Source organism: Catharus ustulatus, chromosome 11 (assembly GCF_009819885.2).
Source record: "Catharus ustulatus isolate bCatUst1 chromosome 11, bCatUst1.pri.v2, whole genome shotgun sequence".
Taxonomy (NCBI): Eukaryota; Metazoa; Chordata; class Aves; order Passeriformes; family Turdidae; genus Catharus; species Catharus ustulatus.
Window position 1 is genome coordinate 1,678,532 of NC_046231.1, and position 8,216 is coordinate 1,686,747.

Below are 8,216 nucleotides of genomic sequence, written 5' to 3' on the forward strand. Positions count from 1 at the left end.
CTTTGGAAAGACAGCCTTGAAGTAACTGTCATATTATGGGTGCATTAAAACCGTGTGTTTAGATGTTATTTGAATTCAACTAAAAATGGTTGATGTTTTTAATCTTGGGAAGGTAGACAAGCATGAGCAAAAATATTTCCTTTGTTTTTCATTAACCTGAGGCAGCTGAGTGGGCAGCTTGTGTTCCCTTTGCATGCAGTTACAAATATTTTCCATTTTTGTAAATATTTAAAGATCCTGCTTCCGTGAAAAATTCTCTGATTTCTGTGCAGTTGTATGTGCAGGGGAAAAAGTATTATTATCCTGAATTCTGTAATAAGGTAACTGCTTTCATTTGAGCTAGTCATCCCTAAAACACTTGCAAAAATACCCTGAATTATGTTAATCACTTCTCTGTTTCTAGCAATGGAGTTGTACAACTCCTTTGCTGTATGACATTCAAATCAGTAAGTCCTGACCAAACCCCTCTAAATGCAGCTGAGTTTTTCATTAAATATCTACTGTTAAAAGCTAAAAGACGTTCAGGTACTGGTTCCTGGTGTTAACATTTAACATTTGTTGCCTTGTTGAGATAATGGCTCATAAACATGCAGTACAGGGGTGGAAATAAGACCAAACTGTTTGCCTGAGTATCAGCAAAATATCCCAAGCACTATTTGACAATTGTTTTCCTCACTTTTTAAAAAACTTCTTAAGCATGCAGAATCGATCAACAGGGACTTCCTCTGCAATGATGATGTAAATCTTTGACTAAAAATGGACTCTTCAGAACATGTGACACACTCGTTAGTTTATATTTGCCTTGTTTTCTGATGGTTGAGCCAGACTGGGCTGGGAATGTTTTTCTCTAAGACTGCAGTTGCAAAGTAATGTCGGAAAACAAAATCAAAACTGTACATTTTTAGTCACTGGCTTTTTCCTCTCTTTGTTTTTCTTGTTTAATTGTCACAGGAATAGGGTTAAGATACAAGAGAAGCTCTTCCATCTTAAACAACTTCTTATTGAAAAATTACCACAGTAAGTATGGCCAGACAAAAGGGGGGTTTTGGGGTCTTTTTCTTGTTGTTGTGTTGTTTTGTTTTGTTTTGTTTTGTTTTGTTGGGGGGGTTTTGCCTACAGATAAAGAGAATAAACGTTAAAATTATAGTCTTGCTTACAACCATGTGAAAAGGCAGGTATGAACAATTTACTCCTTTTTCTGCAAGTTTTACAAGGACTTTAAAAATATTTTTGATGGTAATTGTGATGTATGACTAAATTAACCAATGTTTTCATAGTCTTCAATTTCATGTGCCTCATTTGGGGTCAGATATTATGTGATGTTCTTCTGTGTTCCTTATTCCAATAATTTTGAAATTAAGTTTTGTAATATTATCACACCTGTGTTGTTCCTGAAATGCCACGGAGTCTATTGAAACAGATAATGTGCAATGAAAAAAAAAATAAAAGGGGAGGGTCATATTATGGAGCTAACATTGTCCCTTGAAATGGAGCAGGCCCATCTTTCACATCATCTCTACCTTGGAACTTACAGACCAACCAAAAAAACTCCAAAAGTATGTGAGGGTATGTATATTTAATGTTTTGTTAAGTAAAGGATGGCTGAGGATTTTTTCTTAGATTCAGTGCAGGCAATCTTTGACTTACTTGTGTAGATATAAGTGTCAGTTGTCTTTTCTTTCTCCTTCAGATCTGTACTCCATTTTTTTTCTTTAGATCCCATAAAAGCAACAGTGAAAATATTGCTTGAATTTTTGCCTAAGCAATTGGTTCTTCAGTCAGCCTGGAATGTCTGGAGAGTTCCCACCTGTTCAAGAGGTGTCTTAATTCTCTGCAGGGATTTGACCTTAACTAGTCTGTGTCTCTTTATAAAAATAGAAAAGTATCTTAGTTTATTGACCAGTTTTGCTTTAGGGGTTACTCTTCTTGGGATGCTGTAAACCTATTAAAAGATTTTTAATTTTCCCAGCTATTCTTCTTTTCCTCATCCACTGAATGACATTTTACAGCCGTGGGAAAAGAAACCTTCCCTCTCAAATGGGTACACAGATGAAGACATGAATGAGTTCAAATTCCAAGGGACTACAGAGGTAAACACTTTGAGTGTTTAGAAACACTGTAGTTTGAACCTTTTCAATTGTTATTTTCCAATTAAATTGTAAAAAGTAATTTTCAACTTTCATTCCTGGAAATAACAAGGACACAGTGCATAAATACACATTTTATTATCATAAGCCACAATTACTAAAGGTTAATGTTTGTTAGGGTTGGTATTTATTGCTTCAGTAATGCATGTTCTGCTTTGATTAAGGCAAGTGATAAGGATCATCCTAACTTGCAGCTTTTAATTGTAGTTTAGCAGTATCTCAGAGTGGCTACTTTCCATTCTAACCTCCCTGCCTACAGGTTATTTAATTTTAATGAGAGGACCAGTGTGATCCCTTGCATTTGGTCTTCTGTGAATCTGACCATTAATAGATGCATTCTAAGATGTGACTCAGTACTGTCATCCTTCGAATAATTCCTTTTGTAAGTAATTGCAGGTATGCTGCAAGTGGAATATAAAGAAATGGAATTATTTAATAGCTATACCACTTATGCTACTGGTTTTTAAGATCTTTGCATCTTGTGGAAGTCAGTAGGAAATATTTGGTGACTGTAGGTCTCAGTAGGAAATACTTGGTGACTGTAGGTCTTAATAGATCTATTTAATAGACTATAGCTCGTAACAGAAGATATGGGGTTTGAATACCCATATTTTTCCCTACTTAGTTCTTGGTTTTTAATTATTTTTTCTTCTGTGACAAATAAAGCTTTTGAAAAGATATTCAGGTCTGCTAAAGGTTTTGTTCTAGACCTGCCTGAATAGTGCAGAGTCTTTAGTCCAATAAGAGATTTGTTTTTTTGGTATCATGTGTTTTTTTAAAAGAGCTGTTTAGAGACTCCTAATAAACCCATAAATGCTGGGTATGTCATTCTATCCAAAAAGTCACCAAAAAAATCAAGAAGTCTCTTCCTAAGGATGTTCTAAATGAATTTTGATGACATCTGGAGAAAATATGCTTTAATATGTCACACTACATTGGTTTTTGTTTTTTTTTTTTTTTTTCCCAAAGATTGGGAAGTTTTTAACAGTGCTTCAAAGTCTGATCAGAATCAATGATTTCCCTGATAAACACCACCTCCTCATGTTTTTCTCTTTTAAAAACAAAGCCTGACTTTGATCTCCTTTTAGGGTCCAAAACTCAGGTTGCACTCCACTGCCTTCCACCAAGGAGGGTTTGCCAGTCAACCTAGGTTTTGGAAGACAAATCTGTCTTGTGCCCATCTCTCGCTGAGGAAGGAAGCACTGAACGTTGAAGCCTCCCCTGAGGTGATGATGTTCTGTGTTACTTTTGCAGTCTCATTTTAATTTAATATTTACCAAAGCCAAGTATTTCAGGTATAAAACAATTCTAAATAATATAAATAATAAAATATATTTCTTTCTATATTTCATATCTGAACATGTGCCTATATAAGTATGTTGAAATTAATTTAGTACAGAAGAAAATAGTTCAGGACTAAAAAAATCTGGAGAGCTCACTCCCTGAGAAACCACATTTTAAAACATAGAGAAGCCTTCAAAGTGCATCTGCAGGTTCAAGCTCATTAACACCATGGAGTTTTTCCCATACTTATTTACACTGGATTTGCAGAGAAGGATGCTTAGAACTCCCCTTAATGGAAGAACCATGCCTGCCCAAGGAACGACTTGTAGTCCCAAGGGAAAAGCTCTTAGAACTTCTGATGCAATGTGCCAGGATATTTGCATGAATTTTTCATGGTGAAAAAGTCTTAGGAGGTTCTCTCTTCTGAGCTGGTGAAAGGCAATCTCCTGGTCTGAAAAACAGCATCTTTCTGGCTTGGAAATAGAGGTAGAAGAAAAGAGAACAGCTGGGTTTAAATGACTTCTTAATGGTCAGGGGAAATTTTCTAGAAACTGAAAGAAAAGATAAGGTAAGTATAGATCAATGCCCTGTCAGTTCACAGAACATTGGTGTGTGCTTACCTTAATGTGGCTGCTGAGTGCCAGACTCTCCCTGCTGTTGACACAATCAAAACACAAAGTGGAAAGTGCTCTGTTCTGACAGTGGAGTAAGAAGTGATGCTATTTTAGCTGTGGTTGGCAAATGCATTGGAACTACTGAGATTCACACCTGTCAGGAAAATTAATCTACAGACATCAGAGGCTGATGGCCAAAAAGGAGACAAAGGAGTTCTGTAAGTTTATTTGAATAAAGGGAGAGGCCATGGGGCATTCCCCTGGGGTCTCTCAAATTTTTGGAGGACACAGTTTCCTTTCTATCCTAATTCCTTGGCCATTCCCCTCTCTCTTTCCCCTTTGGCTGAAGTGCTTGAGAGGAACAGACTACCTGAAACACCTAATACCTAAGATTCCCTTCTAACTATAACCCCCTCAGCTCCCTTTTCCTTTTCCTTGTGTGAATTCGTGGAATTCTTATGGAATTTGTGGTTCTTCCCATTGTTTCTTTCATCTCTCAGTTCCCAATTTGATTTATCAGCAGACCCACAGTTTGTGTGTAAAGACAAATCTCTCTCATTCCATTTATCAATCAGTGGAATCCTTCCCATTGTTTCTTTTATCTCTCAGTATCTAGCTCTATTTACCAGTAGATCCAGTTTGTTTGTAAAGACAAGTCCCTCATTCCTTTCACTCCGAATTCTCCTGTGGTTTTGGTTTTGAAAAGGTGATAGCAATGTTTGCTTTTTTAATATATAATCACCTTATTTATTCTAAATTATGGCAAAATTGTGTTTGCTTATTATGGACAGAATGTGCTCTATAATTTCATCAATGAAACTTGAATGTGACTACAGTTCCACAAATCCTGAATTGTTTTTTTCTCCTTTCCTTGGTAGAAATGAAAGAATGTTTTTATGTTGTCTTGTGAAAGGAAGCTGAAACTACTTCATTATTTCAATTTACCTATTGGAAGATACTGTAACTGGAAGGAGGTGCAATATAACAGAGTCAGGATGCTCTGTCAGCTGTGGTCATGGGAAAATAGCAAGTTGCTATTGTCAGGTGGGTAACAGAAAAAGGATAAATTGGCATGGGTAGAGTTATTGCACTAGAATAAGACAGTCAAATAATTTCTTTAGTGTTGTTATTCTAATTTTAACATAATATCTATGAAACAAGGCAAAGTATGATTTTAAAATTCCTATAAAATTACACCCCTTTAATGAAACATCAGCTGGCAGTAGTGGCCCAGTAAATCCTCCTGTAAAGGCATTTTTTAGTCATCCTGGATTTTCTGTAGTGTGCTGAAAACTACACCAAGCATGGGAAAGAAATGAGAATGAGTAAGACCTAGTAGTTAGAATCGCTTAAAGCTTTTGTGGCTCTTCAGTTATTGTGGATAGAAAACATCCTGAAAGTTTTGAATTCAGGTATTCAATAAAGCTTGATTCCAGTATGTGCTCTGGTATGTATGAAGTGAGTTCTATGCAAATCATGCCAGCTGGAGAGACAACAGCAGACCTTTGTTTTGCTGATGCTGCAGGAGGTACAAGCTTTAAAGGTTTACAATATCCATACAATGTCCACAGAGTACACTGGAGTTTATGTAACAAGTTCCTCATGAATGTGTGCGACAGAAGCTCTGCAGCCTCTTCCAGTTTAAGCATTTTGAGTTATCTTAAGGCTGTTGACAGGTCAGATTGTGCTTTTGATGTTATTTTCTTCCGTGAACTTGATCTCATTGCTTTGTGTGGTTCAAAGGTTACTAAAAATCATTTATTTCCTTGATGTTAACAGAAAAATAAAGAATGATTACAAGTTTTTTTCTTTTCTTCCTTACTTTTCCCACATATTCTGGGTTTGGTTTATTCAGTGAATTTTTCCCCATCTGCTACCTGGAAGCAGGACAACATGTAGGGATCCCAGGGGGATCCATGGGGGATGCAGAGATCCACCCCAGCCCATGGGGATCCATGGAGGGTATAGAGATCCATGGAGGGTATAGAGATCCATGGGGGGTATAGAGATCCATGGGGGATGCAGAGATCCATGGGGGTGCAGAGATCCATGAGGATGCAGAGATCCACCCCAGCCCCTGGGGAAGGTGCTCACACTGGAGCAGGTGGATCCCTGGAGCAGGCTGTGACCCAGTGGCAGACCCAGTGGAGAGAGGGGCCCTGGTTCCAGGCTGGAGCAGCCTGTCCTTGGAGCACTGCAGCCCATGGAAAGAGAGAGCCAGGTCCCAGCAGTCTTGGGAGGGCTGTGTGCCCGTGGGAGGGACTCACATTGCAGCAGATGTGGTTTGGCTGCTGCTCCTGAGATGGAGCCAAGCTGGAGAAGTTCACAGAGAACTGTCTCCCGTGGCATTAATGATTCTCCCAGAATCTTTAAGGTTGGGAAAGGCTCCAAGATCCAACCTTTGACCAAACACTCTGTTGCCAACCAGACCAGAGCACTGAGTGTCATGTCCAGTTCCTTCAGCTCCTCCAGGGATGGGCACACCACTGCTTACCTGGGCAGCCCCTTCCAATATCTGACAGTCCTTCCAGTGAGGGAATTCCTCCTGCTGTCCACCCTGAGCCTCCCCTGGCCAGCCTGAGGCCGTTCCCTCTCCTCCTGTTCCTGTTGCTGGAGCAGACCCCAACCCACCCCCTGTCCCTCCTGTCAGGGAGTTGTGCAGAGCCAGAAATTCCCCGAGCCTCCTTTTCTCCAGGTTGAGCCCCTTCCCAGCTCCCTCAGCTGCTCCTCACAGGACAGACTCTATAGACCCTTCCCCAGCTCTGCTGTGCTTCTCTGGACAGGTTCCAGACCAAAATCTCCCTCTTGCTGTGAAGGGCCCAGAACTGGACACAGCACTCGAGGTGCAGCCTCACCAGAGCCAGCACAGAGGGACAATCGTTGCCCTGGCCCAGTTACACTATTTTTGATATAAGCCAGGTGCCGTTGGCTGCCTGAGCACTCCTGGGCTACTCTTCCCCCAGCCTGTAGCACTGCATGGGTTTGTGATCCAAAGATAGGACCTGGCACTGCACCTTGTTGTCCCTCAGCCCATGGATCCATCCTGTCCAGAGCTTTCTGCAGAGCTTTTCTGCCCTCCAGCACATCCACACTGATAAACCACAACTTGGTGGTGCCTTTGAATTGACTGAGGGTATACTGGATCCTCTCTTCAAAATACAGGATGCTTGGAGCAGGATGCTCTGCCCTGGAATGTGGTCAAGCAGCTCGGACAATGCCTATTTACAAGGCTATCAGTGGTGGATTGAGAGGGGCTCATGTGCTGCTTTTGGTGTTGAATTAACCTAAACCCAGTATTACACATCAGTCCCAAATTAATACCCTGACAGTGAGGCAAAGACTTGGCAGTTGCTGAGCTACCTGGAGACATATTAATGGCAGTCAATCACTTTACACTATGAAAGTTCAGTCCCACTTCCAAATGGCAACTTCTCCTAACACACCCCTTCTTGGAGCATGTATGGAGATTCCTCCTTTGGGTGGAGACACTCCTCAAAACTACTCCTCAAGACTGAGTGAATAGGATTTGCCCCAAGCCTGGGTGAGTTGTATGGGTGAGTTACATCAATCTCTACTTAAGAATTTGGTTTTTTGATAGCTTTGATACAATTGCTTTAATACAACTTCTTTGATGTAGTGCACTATCCTATCCCATGCTATACTAGACTGGTAGTTTTAGCTTCTGTACTATGCAGTAATTAATTAAGATCTTTTGTCTAATTATTTATTATAATAAATAATTAATTTTTATATATCTAATTTGCCATCCTTAATTCTGCAGGACAAAGTTGTACAAATGTTCAATCATGCCTCTATAATTCCTTAGACTCAATTTGCTGACAGTTTGGGACTAAGACTGGATTCATTTGCCCCCAGGCTTTCTTTGGGGAGTTTAGAAAATACAGGGTCCTTTCTGCACCTCATGACTCATGGAAGCTTCTCTAATAAACTTTATCTGAAGTTTCCACTCCACCCATGACAATATTAAACAGGAGTGGCCCCAATACGGAGCCTTAGAGAGCCCCACTAATTACCAGCTGCCAACTGGATTTAACTCCATTCAGCACCACTCCCTTGGCCCAGCCATCCATCCAGTTTTTAACCAAGTGAAACATCCAAACCACCAGCTGCCAGTTTCTCCAGGAGAATGTTTTAACAGTATCAAAAGCCT